The following is a 22,808-nucleotide window of genomic DNA, read 5'->3' as shown; positions in this document are numbered from 1 at the left end:
AGTAACGTCCCCTGAAGGAGTGCGGTGGCGGAGGGATGAGAGGGGGTTGGGAAGGATGCCTTTCCTGGCAATTCTCCTTTGGAGGGTGCACCCACTAACAACACAGCGCTGTGGCCCTCTGGGGTGGGGGGGGTGGGGGTCTCAGTCTAAATAACACGCATCTTTGAGTTTGTGTGTGTGTGTGTCTGTCTATATATGTGTGAGCATGCTGTTGTGTTGCTCTGTGTGGCTCGGCCTCTATAGATGTGTGTGTGTTTCCCTGCAAATACCCACGTGTGCTGTGCATGTCTTTCTCTAGATCTTCGTGTTTATGTGTATTGGCCGGGGGGGGGGGGGGGCGCTGTCACCGTAGGGTCGTGTGTCCACCCCTGTTCGTTTGGCTTGTTTGAATGTGTGTGAGTGCACGCGGTCTGCAGATGCCTGTGTGTGATGTGGACGTCTCTCTGGGTCTTTGTGTGTCTGTGGGCTCGTGGGCCTTTCTCTGTGCGTCTCCCCTCCTCTATTCAGCCCTGCTGGGGAGCCAGGAGTGAGTCCCTGCAGCCCGGTCTACTGAAGGCCGTCTGGCTGGCAGACAGCAAGGGCTCCACACCCCTCCTCTCCTGCTCAAGCAGCGGCTGTGCTAATCACTGGGTTATATGCAGATGGCAAATGTGGGCTGCCAGGCTTGGAGGAGGGACTGTGGAGGGGGTGTGCAGATGAGCAGACACGAAGGAGCATGAAGACAATTTAAAGGCAGAAAGGGGAAAACGAGCCTGCTTGGTTTTGGAGTTCGAGGTGCGGGCTTCTCTCCAGAGGCATGAATCCGATGGAGAGGATGTGATGTCTGTGGTAGCTTCCCTCTCATCAAGCCAGAGTCTTACGATCACAGGATTCTAGAAGGCTAGAATTTTAGATCTGCGGGATTCTGGAATCTCAGCCTCCTGCAGCTCCAGCCTCTTAGAACCACGTTCACAGACTCTAATCCTCCGGGGATCTTAGGACCTTCAGACACAGATCTTCTCTTTCTCCCCATTCTCTTGCTTTTCTTTGTATAGAATCATGGCCAAGGAATGACCTTGAAAGTTCATCCCGTCCACCCTCTGGCTCTGGGCTGGGCAGCGGAAAGAGAGAGAGAGGCCCATCAGCTGAGACATTCTTGGGCGACATTGAACTGGAATCTTCCGTTGGCAAGGACTTGTCTCCTGAATGATCTGGGCTCTCATATTACCCCTGTCACCTTCCGCTGGGACTGCGTTCTCCTCACAGACAAAGGCGCCTATGTTCCCAGGATATGTTTTCGGCCATTCAGGAGTGGGCATAATAGCCTGCAGGTGTGAGGAGAGCCAGGGTGGGGCTCCTCTGAGGCCCTTGGCCGTGGGGACTCAGCAGCCCAGCCTGCGGTGGAGGGGGTGGCCAACCAGCCACCTTCCTCTCATGGCTTCTTAGGAGGGCAGCCGAAAAGGCTAGTCCTATCGCCAGGAGCCATGGACTGTCTCTGAGGGAGGACACTCTACCGTACTTTGATCTCCTCCAGGACTCACCCAAACTTCTGCGCGTGGCCGCTTTTCAGGCCCTGACTGCTAGCCATCCCATCTCTCCCTCCACGTGTGTCCAGCCACACTGACCTCCCTCCCCGCCTCGAATCTGGTTGACTTCTTCGTGCCTCCAAATCGGCGTGGGGCTTGCTCCTCTCTGCCTCTTCGTCGTGATGCAAACTCTTACCCATCCACGGAAGGGAAGGTCGCACTCGGTTTTCAGTGCCATGAGAGAGAGAGAGTTTGACTTACTACTTTATTTCCCGGAACCTACAACAATATTTGGCTCACTGTAGGTATTCGATCAATGTTTGTTGAACGACTAACAGGTCGGATGCATCCTGCAGAATTGCCCTTCTGAAGCCTCTGTTCCTCGCCTCCTTATAGGTGTCTCCCTGGGCCCCCACCCCTCCCCTGGGATTACCCGTGGCCCAGAATTTACCACCCTAGGTCAAAGGTCTTTGCTTACTTTGTCTTCTTCACCAGACCAGGAACCCCTTGAAGTTAATGACCACGTCTGCTCAATCTTTCTGCCGACAGCGTCCAGTTCAGAGCCTGCACCCAGCAGGTGCCCAGTAAACGTGGAGCCGTTGCCAGCAGCCCAGCTTGGTGACTTGAAATCCCCTGTTGGTCCCAACTGTGAGCACTGGTCCAAGCTGTTGGCAACATCTGCTCTAGAGTCTCATTTGCAATTATACGTTCCCAGGCTCTTGCCACTTAATATTTAATAACCAGGCGGCTGGCCTTCTCTGGCAGCCACTTAAGCCCCTGATTGCCTCTTGTGTGAACTTGGCCCTGAGTGAGGCAGGGACCACACTGGGGTTAACTGTGAAGCCTGTATCTTGGGTCTGGGGCCAGCATCAGGCCAGGGCCTTAGGGACAGGAGGAAGGAACGCCTGTTGGCTTGAGGCTCCTGGATGACCTTACCAGGCGAAGCAGGGGTGCGTTTGCTCTAACTGGCTCCACCTCTCCTCCCCGCCCCGTAAGGCTGTGCCTGCTCATGCCCTCGTGAGCCAGGGAGGGGGGCAGAGGAAAAATGTCAACGGGACCTTCCCTGACTCACATCCGAGCTGAGCCAGGAGGAAGAAAGGGGGATTCCGCCTGGGCCATATCCCAGCAGGAAAGGTGGGTCTATCCTATGCGGCCCAGTCCATTGCATGGTAGGGGGGGGAGGGGAGGGGGTTGGGCTGTGGCGCCACGGCGTGGGTGTTGGCGGCTATGCTGGCCTCTCCTGGCATAGGGCTGGGGAGTCCTTCCAAGTTGGCTGTGGAAGGAGGTAAGGCAGTGGTAATGACCTGACCTTCAGGATCGCCTGTACTGCTGCCCCGTGCTGGGAAATCCTGCAGGACCAGGGAGGCTTCTGCAGGATTGCAGGGGGAGGGGGCTGGGAGCCGTCTCAGGAAGGTTCAAGAAGAGGGAATAGTAAGTGTGAAGGCTCTGAGGTGGGACCGTTGGGCACCCACTGACGACTCAAGATCAGGAAACAGTCTCGAGAACCCGTTTCTCAGTGGATTCCGGAGGAGAGTGCTGCCGGCGTGCAGGCTGGGAAATCGTAGACTTTGCAGATCGCGGGGTGGGGGGGATTTTATAGCATCAGGGGGCTCGGTTTCTGGCTCTTGCTCTGCCCCTAACAAGCCCAGTGACCCTGGGCCGGTCCCTGCGCAGCGCTTCTGCTGCCACGGCACACGTTGGAAGCTTCCAGTGTGGGGAGTCCTCTGTTCTCTCCTCCGAGGTCATCTGGCCCAGCCCAGGAAGCTGAGACCTGAAACGTCACCCTGCATGATCTGTAGGGCCGGTCCTGGAAGAAGGTCGGGCTTGGGGCAAGACGCTGAGCTCTTCTGATGGACGGTATTTATCGAGCAGATATTACGTGCAAGATGCCACGCTCAATAAACCCTTTACTGACATCGAGTCTCGTTCAGTCCCTGTCACCCTCACCCACTCTTTCCCTCACACCCTCACCCATTCACAGGGCCTGTGGACGGCACCTTTGAACCCCAGTTCTAGTCCATTTACCTCTTTCCACCTCGCCCACACTACCCTCCCCAGCCACCACCTGCGCCCCTTCCCGGGACTGCCGCCACGGTGGTATCTGGGATGTGTTTCTTGATTTTGCCCCCAGCCGCGTCTCCTGCCTTCAGGACGGGGGCTGAGGGTCTAGAAGGAAGCCCAGCTTCACCCACACGCTTCCACCCAGAGGCCACCCCCCTGCAGCTCCCAGAAGCCCCTTCGTCTGGTTGCTGGTCAGTAATCTCAGCCCCCCACTCTCACTGTGGGTTTCCAACAGCTTCACCCACACGCTTCCACCCAGAGGCCACCCCCTGCAGCTCCCAGAAGCCCCCTCGTCTGGTTGCTGGTCAGTGATCTCAGCCCCCCACTCTCATTGTGGGCTTCCGACACCGGTTCTCTCTCTCCACTGCTACCCGAGTTAATGGAGTAACTGAGGCACTTTACCCATCATCTGATGCAAATACCTTGTGTCGCCAGCACCGGCCCTATGCTCTGATCTCCCTGTGGCCCGGCCCACCAGCTTCCTGCTCCAGGCTCCAGCCGAGGCCAGGCCAGGGGACTCTCCCCGCCAATAGTCCTTGCACCGCGAGGGCCCCGGAAGTCACCCATCCGATTCTAGCCACCGTAAAGCGAGGCCCACTGTGTGCAGGCCTTGCGCATTTTCAGTCTTCCCAAGAAGACATACGATTCTGACCCCCATTGTGCAGACTTGGAGATAGAAGTCTATGTACACTCAGATGGGGGGGGGGTGTCCAGTGGGGTCCGGACACGCACTCTAAGGCTTGATCCCTTCCCCCGTCCCTTCCTTAGGGCTTTATCCACGTGACCCCTTTAGAGCGGATTTCTCTATCAGTTACATCTTAGCATCTCTATTTACAAATGGCGATGAGGGCGGCGGTTCGCTCACAGCCACATAGGTGGCGAGCGGGGCTCTGTGCCCTCGCCAGGGAGCCCGAGAAGGTGGATGTGTGGATGTGGGGGGGGCGGGGAGCTAGGGGGGTGCCTAAAGCTTGTCCCCCTTGGAAACTGCCATCCTGTGACCCCACCCTAACCGAACATACCTGACTTAGTTTCCATTTAGTGCCTCGAGCATGTCCAGGGCACCTGGAAGCTTCTGGGGTCACCCAGAGATAAGACAGACCTCCTCCAAATGACTGTGAATCTCAGACAGGCAGCGGCCCGCGACCCCAGGCTGAGAATGCGGCGGGAAGGCATGAATGGTTGTGGCACTCCGCAGGACGGAGGTCTGCTCCAGGTGGGACCCCCAGTGTGGGCAAAGGTTGGGAGATTAGGATGTGAGGGGTGCCCCAAAGGAGCCTCCCCTCCCACTTCTCCCCTCAGTGGGGCACCTCACTCACCTCAGACTGAAAGTTGGCCCCCGCTGATGCCTCCCACCCAAGTATCTCCAACTCTTCCCAGATACCCCTCTTGGATGCCCCAAGGGCCCTTAAAAAGGAACTCGCCAACTCCCCACCCACCCCTGGGCCGTGGCTCTTCAATCCGGCCTCCACACAGCATGGGTCGGGCTTTCTGCAAGTCCAGACTGTGTTCTCCACCCTTCGGTGGCTCCTCTGTCATTCTGGGGGTGCAGTCCAACTCCTTGGCCAGGACGGCAAGGTCTTTCCGAGCTATCAAGCTCTCCCCTAACCCCACGCGGCTGTCACATGGCGTTTCCCTGAATGTGTTTCCAGGTGTTTGTGCCTCTTGCCACATCTGCCTGGCAAACTCCTACTCATCCGGCGGAGCCCAGCCCTCAAGGGCTTGTCCAACTAGCTCCTCATTCTGGGTTAGGGGGTCCCAGCCTATGCAGCTGCCTCCCTTAGTGAACGTCCCCATGAAGCTTAGAACGTGTGCTTACAAACTTCTTTTCCCACTAGACTGTGGAATCTGGGACAGGGGTGGGGTGGTAGCAGACGGGACCCTGATTTGAGTAGCACTAGAGGCACCTGGGCTCAAATCCTGCCCCTGCCATCTTCTAGCTGCACAACCTTGAACGAAGCCCTCCCCCCCCTCCACCGTCCTCCATTTTCCCGCCTGTAAAATGGACAAAATAATCATACCACCGCTTCTTCGGGGCCGTTTCGAGGATGAAATGATCATGGGGCGGTGAGAAGAGGACCTGGCAGGGGGCTTCTGGGTGGCTCAGCTGGTTGAGCGTCCGACTTCCACTCAGGCCATGATCTCACAGTCCGTGAGTTCGAGCCCCACATCGGGCTCGCTGCTGTCAGATTATCAGCATACAACCAACCCGCGTTGGCTCCTCTGTTCCCCTCTCTCTGCCCCTCCCCGCTTGCACTCTCCCCCAAATAAATAAATATTTAAAAAAAAAAAAAGAGGATCTGGTACATAGTAAATGCTCAATAAATAGTAGTTCTTATCGGCACCTCCAGATCCCACACAGGCAGCTCTTTGAAAGGTCCATTCACCTAACAACTAGAAAGCTAGTTCTGTCTAGGTCCGAACTGGGTCTAAGCCAGTGGTTCTCCAACTCAGACGAGCACCAGAATGGGTGAGGGTGGTGTGAATAAGACAGATTAGTCGGCTCCAGCAGGTGCTGGGTGGGTCTGGGCCTGCGCTTTTTAGTAAGCTCCCTGTATCCCATTCTGATGCCCGTGGTCCAAGGCCAGACTCAGACCCAAGGCTCTGGGGGAGGCGTGGTGAAAAAAAAAAAGACGGCTTTGCCATGGCAACGCGCCTCCAGTGATCAGCTCCCGCCCCAGCAAGGAAGGTTCGGGGTGTGGCAGAGCCATCCAGGCCCTGCCTCTGGAGACAGGAGGCCCGGGTTCGCACCCTGACATCCCTCTTCCGGCCAGGCGTCTTTTCCTCTGTGCGCCCCGTTCCCCTCCCCGAGAAGGGGAGATCCCATAAGCTCCCGCCTCCCCACCCCTGGAGGGCTGGGTGAGTCTCCATTCAGAGACGCCCCTGAGAGCAAGACAGGCAGTGCTCAGCAGGCAGGGGTGGATGTTACCTTCGCCCCGCAGCCGTTTGTCTTTGGAGGCCTGCTCTCCCTGAGTGTTTTATTTTCTGGTGATGGATTCCAGCTCATGTTCGGGGCCTGCAGCTGCATACAAATGCGAGGAGCCTAGGCGGCCCCGGGATCTGTCCTCGCCTGCTCTCTGCCAAGCACCGGGCTGTGAGTTCCCAGCGGGCCCGGAAGTCCCAGGGCCTCTCATGAGGCCGGGACCACCATGCCCCGTGGCGGCCGGAAGCAGCCAGACTGCCGGGCCCCTTTGAGAGTGGGGTGTCCCTGTGAGAGAGTGCCGGCTGGGAGGTCTTCGGGGACTCGGGAGCCGCTGGGACAATAGGTCGCTGTTTGGGGGAGTGAGGTTGGCAGGGCCTTGCCCCTCGGCACTGAGCCCCTGCCAAGCCCCTGCCAAGCCTGGGCCTGGTTTCCCGCTGCCTGCCAGTTCCAGGGCACTTGGGGCGGGGGGCCCCGAGGGACTCACTGCCCCTGCTCCAGAGCCTTAGCTGTGGCGGAGGAGGCCCAAGCAGGCCGGCAGAGCGGCCGACACCTTCTGCCTGGGCCTCGCCGTCTGCAGGGTAAGAGCCAAGTGCTAAGAAGGAGCCCCGCACAGCCACCTCCTCCCAGGGCTGCCGGAGGGGGGGGGTCGGCACGGGCCACGGGGACGCGAGGGCCTGTGTGCTTGGGTGGCCCTCGTCACGTGCCTGCGTTGGAGAGACAACAGCCGACCCGACCAAGGCTCCGGCCTAGCGCGGCCTGCATTCTCATGCGGGGAGATGGGGACAAAGCTGGTGACAGAGCAGGGGAGAAAAATAAGGAGCCCAAAGGGGACACGAGGTCACGGGGGAGCGCTTTTTTTTCCCCCCACTTAAAAAAAAAAGGAGGTAGAGCCGACACAGGAAGTTCCATGAATTTCAGGTGCACAACGTAGCGATCCGACAAGTCTATACGGAAGCCTGTGCTCACCCCAAGCATAGCTGCCGTCTGTCACCACAGGACGCTATCACCACACCAGTGGACTATGTTCCCTGCGCTGTATTTTCTATCGCAGGGGCCCTTTTTTGCCAGAGCGACGAGCGAGAGTCTCTCCGGAAAGGTGACAGTGGACGAGAGAGACTCAAGTGGTGCGGGGGAGAGCAGAAAAGACACGTGGCTCTCCGGAGGAAGAGTGTCCAGGCACAGGGAACAGCACGCGGGAGGCTGTGAGCAAAGAGAGGGCCTGGCCCGTTTGAGAAGAGCCCAGAGGCGGGAGCAGTGGGAGGGGTGGGGGGTGGGGAGGGAGAGGGAAGGTGACCGACGAGCCCAGAGGGGTGAAACTCCTCACACCTGCCCCGAGTGCCGGTCCCTCCATCACCCTGCCTTATGGGGGGGGGGGGGGGCATGAGCTCAGATAGACTGGACAACTTGCTCCGGGCCACATAGCTGGGGAACAGAGTCATCCGGCTGGACGCTCGCTCATTCTGACACGAGCGCCTCTTCTTACCGTGTGACCAGGATCCTCTATGGTGACGTACAGGCGGTACCTTGTGAGCGGTCACCCCCGGCTCACTGGGTGCTGGTGACTCAGTCCCTTTTCACAGCCAGGAGGGCTATGTGCTAGGCACCCAGAAGCTGGGCCTTCTCTGAAGACCCGCCTGGGCATCTGGATTCTGACTAGCCTGGGCGCTCTCCCTGCTGTGCGCCCATGACTCAGTGGGCTTTTCTGGGCCTTGGCTTGCTCCTCTGCGCGTGGGGCTAATTCTCTGTACGCGAGAGGCTGGGAAGAGATGGGTAAGGTCGGGATATGGTGGTGATGGGGAAATATTGACCCCGCCCCCCGCAAGGCCTCTAAAGCTGCGGTCCTCACACTTCAGGGCGGCCTTCTCTGGGCATGTGCGTGTTCAGGAGGATGCATCCCTCCCCAGGACGCTAGTCTGCAGGCCTGGGGGGCTTAAACAGGCTTCCCAGGGCGGGGCTCCGAGGCAGGGGGCTGTAAAGTCTTGCACAAATGGGAGACATCAGTGCCCCCCTCTGGTCCCCTCCCAGGGCTCTCTCTGCTTTCCCTCTGTGGCATCCATCACGCTTGTAATTACTTGTTTAGCATCTGTCTGCTTCTCTGGGCTGCGCGTTCTCGTTCTCGGCTGGCCTTGTTCATGGCTGGGTCCCCAGCACCGAGCAGCCTGCCTGGGGCGTAATAAATGTTTGTTGGGAAAACAAACAAACAGACGCCTGGCTGGCTGAGTGAATGCACGGATGCCCTGTGGAGCTGCAGGAGTCCGCGTTCCCCCCTCAAGGACTGGGTTCCAACACGGGCTCTGCTCTGCGGCCACACACTTCTTTTGTGATCTTGGGCAAGTCCCAGGTTTCTCTGAAAAACTGGCTGTGTGGGGAGGGGTGGGTAGAAAGGATCCCAGAGGATTCTGGACAAACGTGTGGGAGCGATTCCAGGGAGAGGGATTGATGTGAGCAAAGGCAAGGGGGCACGATAGCGCCCGGCTTATTCGGGAGACAGCCAGGTGTCTGGGGGGCCAGGGACGGGCGTGGGCATGTGCTGTGTGTGCAGGCACGCCATGGGTCTTGGTGTGTGTGAGTGTGTGTGCAAGCTAAGGCACAGAGAGGGGTAAAGCCCTTGCCCGATGCCTCTCAGAGGTGGGGGGCCAGACAGTTCCCACCTTTTCATAGGGAAAGACCAAGTCGAGGGGGGCTATGCTGGGGAGCGGGGGAACAGGGCAGGCCTCTTAGGAGAGACTTTCGGGCCAGTGAAGGTCAGGCTGATGAGCCCAGACCTGGGAGTGGAGGCCCGAGGAGCCCAGGGAACCCTGGGGCTTCTTCATTTTCTTCTTGAGGAAGCAAATGCACCATCAGGGAAGTGCCCCGTGGCTGTCGGCCCTGCAGGGCACTGGGCATTTTGTAGATGGAGTAATCACCCAGACCTCAAGCTCACTTCTTCCTCACAGAGGAACCACAGTGAGCCTTTCTCAACTGGGGCTGGGGCTGGGGCTGGTGTCTGGGCAGCTGAGCTCCGTGGCTGGTGTGTGTGTGTGTGTGTGTGTGTGTGTGTGTGTTCCTTCCAGGGTGACTCGGAGTGGACCCCGCGCCTCTACAAGAGGGAATTCTATCATGGAAATCGTTTGGTGGCCCCCCGGGTGGCACAGGGTCGCACGGCAAGCTGGCACAAGAATATTTTGAGCTCGCGGTAATGAAAGCAAACGGCAATTTGGCGGGGCTTCAGGCTTGAAAGCCGCAGCACGGGCGTTCCGTCATTGGCGGCCCGTGATTACCCACTGCTAATGGGGGCCGCATTCCCAGGCCGGTGAGGGAGAGAGGGCTCAGAGAGGTTAAGTGACTTGCCCAGCGTCACACGGCTGCTAATGGGAGGGCAAGGTCCAAGGCGCTGAAATTTGGCCTCCCCCCCTCCCCCAAGGCCAGGCTGCTCCCCAGAATGGATCGTCTCTCTGAGCTGTTCCTAAGCGCTGGTTTCCATAGTAGCAAGGCCATTCCTGCACAATGGATCCCCCACCTTCCCTGGGCTTTGCTGCCGAGGGGGCTGCAGGGGTGGGAGATGCTCCGTCTGGGGGGACAGCCAGGGGTGAGGAGGTGAGGATTTGAGTGGTCACTGGCCCCCCCGGCCCTTACAGAAGGACCACTCTTTTTTTTTTTTTTCCCCCAGTTCTTCCATTTCGGCTCTGGGGTTGGGTTCGCTTCTAGGTAGAGGGTGGGGAGAGAGGAGAGAGAAAGAAATACGAAAACATCAGAAACCGAGCACGGGAAAGGCAGAGACAAAAGAAGTCATACGGAAGCCAAGACAGAGAAAAATGGAGAGACACGAACTGCCTTGCAGACAAATCATTTCATCTTTACCCCCCCTGGGGAGGTGGGTTCTCTTTGCTCCCATTTTACAGATGAGGAAACTGAGGGCAAATGCGGGGCTTCTCGAAGGATAGCCTAAGAGCCAGCCTATCTCCCCTGGGTGGTGGCGGGGAGGGTGCTGGGTAAAAATGCAGGATCTCTGACCTTGCCCTGGGCCCTTGGAATCAGACTCTCTGGAGTGGGGCCGGGAATCTGCACCTAGGAATTCCCCAGGAAAAAAAAATTCCTAGAGCGTCGAGTTTGAGAATGTCCACTGTCAGAGGACGTCTGCCCTGCACCCTGCCTGAGCTTATGCAGCACAGACACGCAGAGCCAGGATTTAGGACCCAGGAGGGCGCGAGAAAGAGAGGAAAGTGACAAAGAGAAGCTTTTCTGCCACAGAAGAGAAGGCAGAGAGGGAAACAGGCAGAAGGAGACACACGGGGGAGAAGTGCGCGGAACTTTAGGGAAGGAGGGATCTGGCAGGACCGGAGGGAGCTCTGTTGCTTATAGACCATCTCCCTTCTAAACACAGCCCCTCGCTAGCGTCTCGGGATGAGATGACACAGGTCTTATTGCTTGCATTTTCTGGATAGGGAAACTGAGGCATCTGGGTAACAGCCAGCTGTCAGCAAGTACCTAGAAGTGCAGGGGTCCTATAGAAGGTCCTCACCCATCGTGTCTTCCTTAGGGGCTCTCTTTGCCCTGAACTGGGGCAAGGGAAGGCGAGAGGCTCCCAGTGAGTACTGCTCTTCTCTGAGACCAGGGTAAACACAGGATCCCCGACGGAGCAGAGACAGGGACCCCACCCCCGCTGACACCTGCCACCACAGGCCCCCAGCCCCAGCGAGCCTCACTGGGTCTTATGGAGCGATCTCAGCCTGGGACTCAACAGAGCTCACACCCCAATCTGCTCCCAGATGCCGCAGTGGCTCGGATGGCCACCACCATGTCCACTGGGCCTCCCCTCCAGGTATCCTCTGGGCACCTTAGTGAGGACCCAGGGGAAGCACGGGAGCCCCGGGGATGCCCTCTTCACCCTGCTGGGAGGAATGAGTCCTCCCATGTTTTGGATGAGGAGACAGAGGCTCAGAGAAGTAAAGTGACTCGCCCCAGGCCACAAGGTAAATGACACAAAGCAGGACACGCACGCGCCTCTAGCTGTGCTATGGCTGCGGCCGGTGAGGATTCACTGAGCCCCTGCTCTGTCCCAGGCGTTGGTGATACACGTGAGCCTGTCTCACTGGCTGGGGCCAAGCAGTGGAGGAAGGATGTCCTTCCCAGGCGACGTGAGGGGAGTCGAGGCAGCGGCTGACGTTTCCGAGCGCGCGGGGCACGCTCCCCACGACGGTTCACACAGGGACTCAGGGACTCGTTACTGCTGCCCACAGGTGCTGACATCCCTTGGCTGGTGAGAAGCAGCCAACCTTGGTCCAGCACCTGTTCAGAAACGTGGACAGTCTTGGGTTGAGTGGGAAGTCGCGGCAGAGGGGGGGCAGGGGCGGTGGGGAGTGACCTTTGTGCAGCGGGGGTGGGGGGTGGGCCGCGTGACTTCCCTGTCTTCACTCTTCCGACAAAGCAGACCAGCTAAAAGCTCGGGTGTCCGTTCACCCTGGGATTGCACCAGGCTGCACTGCCCGCGATCGGATCTCTGGGACTCCACGGACTCGGTGAGGGCAAGTCTGTCGTCATCGCTCCATTTTCTGGATGAGGAACACTGAGGCCCAGCGATGCTAACTAGGAGGACTGGAACGTGGTGCATGGCCGCTGAGACCCGTCGCCTGCTCCTGCTTCCTGCTTGTCTAGGAAGGGAAGGATGAGGGCAGGTGAGGAAGGGGGACGCAGACGGCGAGCAGAGGACAAGCAGGAGTCAAGGCCGAGACCTAGCTGGAGGGGCTGGGGGCGTGGAGTGCGGGCGCTGGGGCTTGCCGGGGCCTGTGAGCCTTATTCTCCTGCCAACTGGTGACATCTGCTTGTAAGCGAGGTCACACCCTCCTCCGCTCAGAAGCTCCCGGGGCTCCCAGTTGTGTGCAGAGAAAAGCCAAAGTCCTTACAGTGGCCTGGGAGGCCCCGGCCTACTGAGCCTACTGCTCCTCTGACCTTGCCCTTTCTCCAGTCTCCCCTCGCTCATCAGGTTCTAGAACATGCCTGCCTGCAAAGCTCTTCCCTGAGATAGCTCTGTGGCCCCCTCACCTGGCCCAACTCTTTTCGGGAGAGGCTTTCCCTGGCCACCCTCCCTGCACCCCGCTCCCCTTCCCCTTTCTTGGTTTAATTATTACGTTCCACGGCCCCTATCATCATCCCATACATCAGTATTTTACTTACTTGTTTAGGTCGTGGCGGCCCTGTGATAACATTGGCTCCGTCAGGACCGGGATGTGGTCTGTTTTGTCCCCTGCTGGGTCCCCAGAGCCTACAACGATGCCCGGCACAGAGTAGGGGCTCAAAATAAGCGGTTGTTGGACTACTATAAATAGCAAGAATCTCATTCTATCATCATCATCCCTCTCCAAGTGGTTTTTTTTCTATGAGGAAACAGACTCAGAGAAGACAAGGAACTTACGCGAGGTCACACAGCAAGTAAGCGGGTGTGGTGGGTCCCCAGCTCCCCCGCGGGAAGGAAGGGTTTGCTGCCCAGCTGAGGGGATGGAGTAAGTAGGGTCTCAAAGATCCCAAAGAAAGAGCCCAACATGCAACGTAGTGCAATCATAGGGATAAGGAACATCAGAGCTTTTAACTGGTCTGTGCTGTCACAAGAGTAAAGACACAAAATTTACACTACCCGCCACCCCCCGGAGAGAGACCCAGGGGCCACAGCCGTGTCCTGCCTCGAGGGAACTCCTTTAATGTTCCCAACAACCCTCCAGTGTGGTTACTGTTATTATCATCCCACTTTATAGATGAGTACACTGAGGCTCAGAAAAACTAAGGAGTCCAAAGCCTCAGAGCTAGTGAGTAGCCAGAGCCAGGATTTGAACCCAGGCATCCTGGCTCAAGCTGTCGACGACCACACCGTGCTGCTTGGACAAGCCGCCCCCATTGCCGGCCCAGGCAGGCAGTTTGGACCTTAGCCCGGGAGTCTTGGGCCAGATCCCTGGAGCCTGCGTCGGACAAGTAGGACTGGGTGCGAGGAGTTTCCATGTCCTGAGATGAGATCTCAGGCTGCTCAGGGAAGCTTTACCCCAGAAGCACATCAGGCATCCCACACCCGCCTCTGTCCCTAGGCAAAGGAGAGAAAGAAGTCTGCCTCAAGGCTGCTCACGCAGCCAAAGCCTTCAGAAGGTTGTTACCCACAGTGTCTCCTCACCCCGACCACAGCCTACACCTCCTGGGACCGGGGCTCCCTCAGAGAAACGTTGACCCCTTCCCCTTCCCCTTCCCGGGCTCTGCCTCCTGCAGGGACTCTGGGGCCAGAGACCAGAGAGAACTGTCTGGAATGTGTGGGGCAGAACAGTCCCGGTTAACCTCTGCCCTCCCCCTGAGAGCCTTCCCCAGACCATGGGTGTCCTTATCTCCTTGTGACTCTATTTCCTGAGGAATTGCTGTGTACCCTGTGGTATCACAGTCAAAACCTCACTTAAGCCTCAAACAATTCTGTGCATGTGGCCTTTTTACAAAGCCAGCTAATCAATATTTGCTGAGCACTTAATGTATGCCTGGCACTGAACTAGTCACTGGGACACAGCATAGGAAGAAGATAGACCGAGGACCCCGCTTTGGGGGAGCTTAGGGTCCACGCAGATAAGACAGATAGATGGGAAAGGAGGCCATCGAGGCCAGAGTAGGATAAAGAGAAATATAGTGGGGCCGTGCAAGCTCAGAATGGGAGCTCAATAAATATCTTCAGTGGAAAGAAAGCTCTGAGACCCCCGCGGGGTCACAGCTCTCGGGTATGAACGCAAAGCGCCACCCTATTGTAGCGATCAGGGCAGGATAGCTGCTGTAACAAACAGCCCCCAAATCTCAGTGGCTCGGCCCAATAATGTGTGTGTTTCTCACGCGTGCTCTAGTCCTACGTGGGTCTACTTGTCACGGTCGTTCGGACACCCCACCTTCCACCCAGTGGCTCTGACGTACCTTCGGACGATCCTTGCTGGATCTTCTGTGTCCAGAGAGGAAAAGGGTAGGGCTTGGGGGACCGTGTAAGAGTTTTCATGGGCATGCTTGGAAGAGGCTCCTGGCTAACTCACCCGGTCTGTTTGGGGATCCAGGGAAGTGACCCAGCAGTGATGGAGGGACCAGGTCATGACCCAGGAACTCTTCCAGATATTTTCGCTGACCACCAGTTTTCGTCCGGTAGATGTCCCCTCCAGGAAGCTGGGCAGGGTTCCTTCCGTTTCCCGAGACAGAAACCCAACTCGTGCCCACTTAAAAAGGAAAGGGAATGTACCGGCTCTTTTCTAGGAAAGCAGTTTCAGGAATGGCTGGACAGAAGGATTCAACAAAGTTATCTTTTCTGCTTGGCTTTATTCCATAAGCAGGCTCTCCACACGTGGCAGGGAAGAAGGCTACTCTCGGGAGACCCGGACTCATGGGCCCCGAGATCAGCAATCAACACAACTTGTCTTTCTCCGCGACTCAAGTGCAGAAGCAGTAGAGGGGCCCAGGCACCTAGAGATGCAGAACAAATGTCAGCTTGGAGAAAGGCCATCTAGACAAGGTGGCTTGGGCACACGGGTGCGTGAAAGTGCCCCCACCTGTCCACAGCACCGCACAGCTTTTCCTCTCCAGGCGTAGGTCGGTGGACAAGCCCAGACTGAGTCCTCAGACACCAGGGGCAGGGCCGGTCTTCACGGGCAGACTGACGGGGAGCCCGACTCTTTCTCCCAGCTCGCGGTCAGTGGGTCCAGCCGCTCCGACGGCTGCCCTCCACCGCGCACCGCACTTGGGGTGAGGCCAGGCCCCGGGACCCTGGACAGGGGATCTCCTGCTTCCCCAGAAAGCGGATGAAGTTGGTGAGGGGTAGGGAAGTCAGAGAAAGAAACCTATTTGTTTTCCTTTCTTTTTAGAAAATGGCAATTTAAATAATACAGTCCGCTGTGAAATTTTAAAAGAAAGAAAAATAAAAAAACCCCCACAGAAAAGAATTGTAGAAATGCCAGCCACCTTCAACTCCCCCATCTACTGTTAAGTATCGTTACATGTTGGTGTATATCCCTCGGGCCTTTGTGAGTGTGTGTGTTTAAACAAAATTAGAATCAAGCTCTATGCATAATTTTCTATCTTGCTTTCTTTAACATTCTATATAAAGCGCTTCGGCATGTCCGCGAGGCTCCGGGCTGCACGAGGGCAGATGGCTGCCGGATCCCCAGGGACCTGATGTGCACGCCGTGCTCAGGAAATACAGCCCCCCAAATAACAACAAGAACAGGTCATATTTTTTAGGTGACTTCCGGGCATCGCGAAGCGGCATCTAATTACATCCTCACAACAAGCCTGCGCAGCGGACCCTTCTATAAACCGCGTCTCATTACAGCGGGGAGGGGGAAACTGAGGCCAGGAGAGGCGAAGTCCCTCGCCCGAGGTTACGCATCCGTGCTACATCTCTGCGTGAACGCTTCCTTGCACGTGTGTTTTCCCAACCGACGCGTTTGCTTGCCACGTTCCACATTCCGTCAGGGACTGAGGGGGTAGCTCTGTCTCCCCGAGACCCGAGGCTTTCCGTTCGGAAGGAACGTCTAGCCCACCCCGTGTGGGCCTCGAGGGCTGCTCTGGGGCCTCCTGCCCGGTATCTGATCAGTCTCCACTTAGCCTTAACCTGCCTGGATCCAGACGGCCTTGGGTCCATCCTTGGGGCATGTTGCCCGGGGTCCCTGGACCGGGCTGCATGAGTCAGTGCATCTGCCCACCCCCCCGGATGTCAGGCTTCATCGTGTCCACTTATTATCTTTCAGAACTTCGCTCGGGCGGATGCTGTTGATGCCCCATCCGTATCTCTTTGGCCTCTCTCTCCTATTTCAGGGCATTCTGCTGCCTGCACACGAGTCAGTGTGGGGACTTTCTCTGGCCACTGGAGTGGCTCTGCTCCTAAGCCTGAATGGCAGGTCCGATGTTCCCCGGGAAGCGATGCTTCCCGGGGAGCAGCTCTCGGCCGATTCATACAGAAATTGGCACTTAAACACGCCAGGTCCTTTGCCGTCAGGGGGCACGGCCCCGGGGCACCCTGGACACTGGCTCCAGGGCTCCCCGGCGGAGCTCAGTTCTGGTTGCTCCTTGCGAAACGCTCACTGGCTTCCTCTCCCTCCCTTGCACATCCCCACCCGCAATCGCTGCTTCTGGGGATTACCTCCCACGTGCTTTTGAACCCTTGGCTCAGATCTGCTTCTGAGGGAACCCAAACTCCTTTCTCCCCTGCAGCCACCACCCAATTTAGGCCACTCCCCGCTGCATTCGGGCTGTCTCCGTCTGTCCACTCCAATCCATTCCCCGCACTTGTCCCCAGAGTCACCTTCCAACATATGTCTCGTTCACCCCCCCTACTTCGCTGATTTCTCTTATCCTCTAAGCCCAGGTCCTCAGTGCAGTGATCCAGGCTCTGTCTGATTATTCTCCTCTGGTGTCTCCGGCGTCCCACTGAGGCACAGCCCTCACCCTGTGTGTGGGCCCCACCAACCTGTCTCCCGTGTCTCTGCCTTTGCACACGCTGTTCCACCTACCTGGCGTGCCCTTTCCTATCTTAGGCACTCAGGAAACTTCTACTCATCGGCGAGACCTATCTCAGGAGTCACCTCCTCTCTGAAGCCTTCCCAGACCACCCTAGATATTGAACTTCTTTGGGGCCCCATTTGTACATAATTCACCCCTTTTACCCAAGACTTGTCTTACCTTATTGCAATGATCTGTTTATATGCCTGTCTTCCTCACAGGGCTTTGGGCTCCTTGAAGGCGGGCTCAGTCCTCCTCAGCTCTCTCGCCCCAAAGCCCAGCACTCTCCCTGGGACAAATTAGGCTTCCAGTGAATACAGGTGTCCCGTGCTACCCAGACTCTTGCTCCTATCTACTCAAAACTTAGGAACCAAATACGTTAGATAACATGGCGTCCCTCACGATTCTGAACCCACTGTCCAACATCCTGTAATCGGAACTCAGCAGTGGCGTGGATCTGGGTGCAAGAGATACTTGCAAATGAATGAATGAATGAATGAATGAATTGCTTCATGAATAAACGAGTTCAAAGCTGAGAACGTTCATCCACTCTGGGCACAGACCTGCATGAAGTTGGTACAGAGGAGGGAAGGAGGGAACATGGAGATGCCAAGCCAGAGCCAAGAAAGTTGTTTTGCTTTGGAATATATTATTTTTGCAGGTTGCTATAGTTACCGCTGTGAAATTAAAAATTAAAACCTTGTGAAAGAGAGAGGGTTGACTGAGATGAGGCAGTTCCTTGACAGGCTGAGTTATTTATCTTTTCCCCATGTAACATCTGGTTATGTGCTTGCAAATTTATTTTTAATTCAGGCTCTAAAAAGGATTTCGCGGTGGTGTCGGGTGCCCGGATGATCGGCTCGGGAGGGGAAGGTGAAGGGGGTGGCATCCCGGGGCGGCTGGTGACCTCCAGCTTGTCCCCTGGAACCTCGTTCCGGCTTCTACACAACCTCTAGGAGCCAGGGGGCGGCTCCGAGGCGTTCCAGATCCCCTGCCCATCAAAAGGCAGCTGTAACCATGGTTCCCAGATGCAGAGCCAGGATGGGGGCTGCTCGCTGTGGGTTCCTGCGGTTCTCTGAACAGGAGGACGAGCGTGGCTGGCAGTGGAGGGACAATTTGAGTTTCTCTGTCTCCAGATTGTCCCCGAGCCTGTGTGATCCTCTGTGTCTCCCAGGATCTTCCTGACCCCTTGATGTGACGTCCAGAAAGGCAGTGAGTGGTTTTGTGAAGACAGCACTGGCTGGAGTCAGGACGCGTGCCCTTGCTGGCTCTGTGACCTTGGGAAACCCCCTTCCCTCTCTGTTCCCTGTTCTCCCAACTCTCCGGAGAGGGGTTGGAGTCTGAGATGACCTCTCAAGCCCCCGTTCTAGGAGCTTGAGGAGTCCAGGGAGCCTCCCGGCTTCATCAGTGCCTGTTTTTGTGTTTCTGCCTGACCACCTGTGGGTGGCTGGCTGGGAAGCCAGGGCAGGCTACCCCATGGGACTCAGATGTCACCTCCGCAGGGGGACCTTCCTTCCCCAGCCAATTCAGAACGGCCCTTCCCGCCTCACCCTCTTGTAGCCTCCACACCTGGGGGGATAGCGTACTTTTTGCCCTCCTGTTGTCTGTCTTCCCTTTGGGGATATAAATCCCGTGAGGCTCTGTCTCTGTCACAGCAGGACCCGGCACCCCAGAGGACTTACTGAATATTTGCCCAATAGACGAACGGATGGATAGATGAGTGAGTGAGCGAGTGAGTGCGCGTGTGAAGAAAACAGTCCCTGGTCCCTGCTAGATGCCACACTAGGTTAGGACAAGTTAGGAAGCTTTGGGACACAGGGGAAGCGAATGAGCCACAAAAACAAAAACCTCACAGGGTCGGAGATATGAGTGTCCAAAGCAACTCTGAAGGAGGAAATAAATTCTCTGAAACCAGTTGGTGTTTTTGTCCGTGTGTGCACGCGCGTGCACAGGTGTGCGGGGGGCCAAAACGCTGTGGTAAAAATGATCATCGAAGGGGGGGGATAGAAAATAGTTGTATACATAAAGCCTAAGTTCTCTTATAATAAGTAAAGTAGTAACGACCGGGTCCTGAGTCCTTATGAATATGGGCCACCATGCTATCTATGCATTCCAGTCTTTACAAAAGCCCCGCTGTGAGGGCAGCGGCTTGTCTGCTATTTTCATTGCTGTATCCCCGGTGCCTAGAGCACGCTGGGGGCCCATTCATGGGATGGATGAATCTCCATTTCATATTCAAGGTACCTGATCAGAAAGGGTGAGTGTCTTGTCCAAGGACACACAGCTAGCCACTGACAGAGCCAAGATTTAAGCCAGGTCTGTTTGATTCTGTCCGTGTGGAGATCTTCTTATCTGGCGGCTTCTTGGACCCCTGAACCACTGCCTTGCCCCAGTTGCCCTGAAGAAATGACTCCCCCACCCTCACCCCTCACCTACCCTCCCTCACAACTCCCTGTGCTTAGCTGGAAGTCTGAAAGACCTTGGGCTGGATGGGATGGAGATCGGGCCAAGAGGTCTTAGCCCTCAAAACTGCAAACCCAGCCCATACTCCACTGTGCCTGGCAGGGCTGGTGTGGGAGGACCAGGGAACATTTTATGGGCAGACAGATTCCAAACTTCTTGACAGGTCTGGACTCATTACCCTGGCTCCCCCATGGGTGAGCTCCAGACAGCATGGCTGAAGCCCTGGGCCGGTGTTCAGCAGGGATGAATAATTAAAGAACCATCAGGCACCAACATGGCGGAGGGACCTGCTTTGATCATTCTGGTGAACAGAGCACATGCTTTGGGGAGGGAGGGCCACTGAGGCCAGACCGACCAAGGTTCGAACCCCTCTGCGGCTGGGTGATCTTGGGGAAGTCTCAGCGTAGTGTCCGTCTGGCGTCTTTGTTTCTTCTGTAAAACCAGAACGTGGCCCCGACTTGGCAGGGTCGTTGAGGGGGATGGAGTTAGGCAACGTCAACGGCCAAGTGCTTGGTAAGGACGAGGGGTGGTAACCAGAGGGCTACATCTGCTGGCTTGCTTTTTGTCTGCCTTCCCGCTAGGATGTGAGCTCTGCCGGCGGGAACTGGAGGCTTGGTTCACCTGGGAGCACCTGCAACTTGGCGTGCCCTTGATAAATATTTGTTCAATAGTCAGACGAAGGATGGGTGCCGTGGGGAATTGCGGGCCAACTCAAACGGGGTGCCCGGAGGTCCAATTTGCCGGATACTCGACACCCTGGAATTGTCATGTTGGTGGGTTCAGGGCAAGACCCCCTCTCCATTCCTGGCAGTCCTCAAGTGGGTTCACGTCCGTTGGTCTGGTGGCTCAAGGGTGTGGCCCGAGGGGTGACTGATTGTTCGGAAGCCTTTTCTGAGCCCTGATCCGGGCAGAGGCCTGTGGCCACTGCCTTCGGGGAGAGAGAGGAAGAGGGAAAGGGTGACCCCTGGAAGGCCGTGGGGTTCCACAGACGGAGCATGGACTTGGGGTCACACGGGACTGCGGTCCCATCTCGTTCCCACCATTAGCAGAAGTGGTAATGCATGCAGCTACAAATAACAGAAACCTGACTATCGGGCTGGTGCTTCTTGTCTTATATGGCAAGAAGTCCAGAGTGGCTCTCGGGACCTGGGCTCTACTCACTACTCCTTGGCCACCTTCAGCGCGTAGCCCTTGGTTTCCTCCCTGGTTCTTCATAGTTCCAAAATGGCTGCCAGGTCTCTGGCGTTGCATCTTTGTTCCATGGAGGAAGAAGGGGAAGGAATAAGTACCCAAGAAAGGGCTTTCTAGCTGTGGAGAAATGATGTGTCTGAGACGTTTGCCTAAATCTCATCAACCATATCCGTGTCCCATGCTACCCCTGGCCCGAAAGGGAAGCTGGGAAAAACAGTTTTCTGACTTTCCTGTAGCCAGTGTGAGAATATTAGCTGTGGGGAAGGCAGCTGCCCACACACGGTTTCAACAGCTCTAGAGTGGCTCCCCAAATGCTAAAATCCCCGTCACCCGCATTCACTAATGCTGAAACTTCCAGGAAGAAGGTCGTCTCCCCGCTGACAGAGGAGAGATCCAGATGCCGGGGGCATAATCCCCACTCTCCCGAGTACCAGCCATGTGCCAGGCAGGTGCTGTAGCCTTGCTGTGCCTCATCTGTGAAACGGGGCTTATGGTCCTTCCCCACGGGGTTGTTTCACGAGGACTTAGAATTGCACCTGCCCACAATGGGCGTTCAAGCCCAAAATGTCGTCCTTAAATTGTCGTTGTTATCACAAACTGGGATGCCGGTGAAAGCGATAAGGCCCCCATGTCGCATGGGTGATCCCAGCTCTGCCCTGACCCGCTGTGTAACTTTGGCTAAGCCGCTGCCCCTCTCTGGGCTGGTGTCCCCTCTTTATAGTGAGGGTCTAGAACCCGACGGTCGCTACAAGCCTCGCCTGGTGGGACTCCGACAGAATCCTATCAGACAGGACCCCTCAGGCAGCCTGTGGCCATGCCTTCCCTGAGAGCCCACCCTAGGACAGGGAGCAGGGGGTCCTGGCTGGCAGGGGTGCAGGGGGCTTTTCTAGGTGTGCTGATAACGGCTTCCTCCCTCCCAGGCGAATGGTGCTGGGCAGAGCCTCTTTCTGCCTCTGGAAGGCCTGAGCTGCCTCACTCTGCCCGCCCCCTGCCCCAACCTTCTCTCCTTTGCCACCCCTCTTTCCTTCTTCAAATATCACTTCCAAGAGACCACAACGGCCCTCTGAAGCCAGCGTCCTGCGGTGAGAGGCCCCGCTTTGGGGAGGGGGCCTTGGGGAGGCTCCCCGGGCCCCTCTGTGGCCCAGTGTTTTTTTGTTTGTTTGTTTTTGTTTTCTGGAAACGGGGCTGAAAAGCCCCTCTGCCCTCTGTCCGTCAACTGGCCGGTGACTTCAGCGAGCTCCCCCTCCTCTCTGGACCTCAGTGTCCCCCATCTGTAAAGTGTGGTCGCTGACCACCATAGTGCTGACAGTCCTGGAAATCCTGGATGGTTTTGACGGCAGGGAGCATTTCTGAGCATTTCTGAGCACTTCTGAGCCAGGTGGAGGGCCGACAGCGGCACAGGCTGTGGTTGGCACGTGGGCCACAGAGACCCTTGACGTGGTGTTGAGACCGCGGCAGGAGGACGTCACGATTGCCGGGGCTCCTGCGCCGCCTGCCCCCACCCCCTTGGGCGAGCAGCCTCTCCCTGATCCGCTTCTAATACTGGTATCCGCCCAACTTTTGATTGGAAGATCGGACTCCAAAGTTAAAAGCAAAAGTTTGAAAGTAATAGCTAATGCTTGAAGTTTATGTGCTATAAATTTGCCACGTGCCAGGCGTTCTGCTAAATGTTCCTTCACACGTATTAATTTGTGTAATCTTGCAGCTATGCGGCAAGATAGGTCCTATCACCAGTTCCGCTCTGAAGGAAAGGATATTGAGCAAAGAGAACCTTAGTAACTTGCCCAAGGTCGGACAGCAAAGCAAGTAGGATTTGAACCTAGGCGGTCTGGCTCTCCGCTTCTGTTTTCTTCCAGAAAGCCGCTGATTTAGCTCATCCTCTGTCTCCCCAGCTGGTGTTAGAAACCGCTACAACATTCCCCGGAATTCATCGCCCGGCCTCAGCTTGCACACCTGCGAGGATGGGGAGCTCACTACCTGCCTGGGGATTGGTAGCCATCTGCATCAATAGGAGAGCTCTCCCCCCCCCCAAGTTCGTGGGCTCCTTAAAAAGACCTCAGGGCTCAAAATGGTTTCCTGGGAAACAGAGCAACTTGCTCGGCCCCAGGGAGCTGACGTGGTCTGGACTATAGAAGGAGAAATTCAGAAGGAGCCAACGTATTTAGGGGCCATGGGAGGGGATGCAGGACGGACAT

General features: G+C 56.8%; 1 long non-coding RNA gene across 1 annotated transcript; it reads left to right on the top strand.

The window, feature by feature from the left end:
* The first annotated feature begins 144 nt into the window (after positions 1 to 144).
* Positions 145 to 12,813, top strand: LOC109498052. The gene is made up of 3 exons (XR_006595301.1): positions 145 to 2,639; positions 11,897 to 12,140; positions 12,648 to 12,813. It is a non-coding gene; the product is annotated as an uncharacterized LOC109498052 (long non-coding RNA).
* The last annotated feature ends 9,995 nt before the right edge of the window (positions 12,814 to 22,808 follow it).

This window comes from Felis catus, chromosome A3, assembly GCF_018350175.1.
Source record: "Felis catus isolate Fca126 chromosome A3, F.catus_Fca126_mat1.0, whole genome shotgun sequence".
Classification (NCBI taxonomy): domain Eukaryota; kingdom Metazoa; phylum Chordata; class Mammalia; order Carnivora; family Felidae; genus Felis; species Felis catus.
The sequence above is the reverse complement of the archived record's forward strand: the minus strand, read 5'-3'. Positions and strand labels throughout refer to the sequence as shown.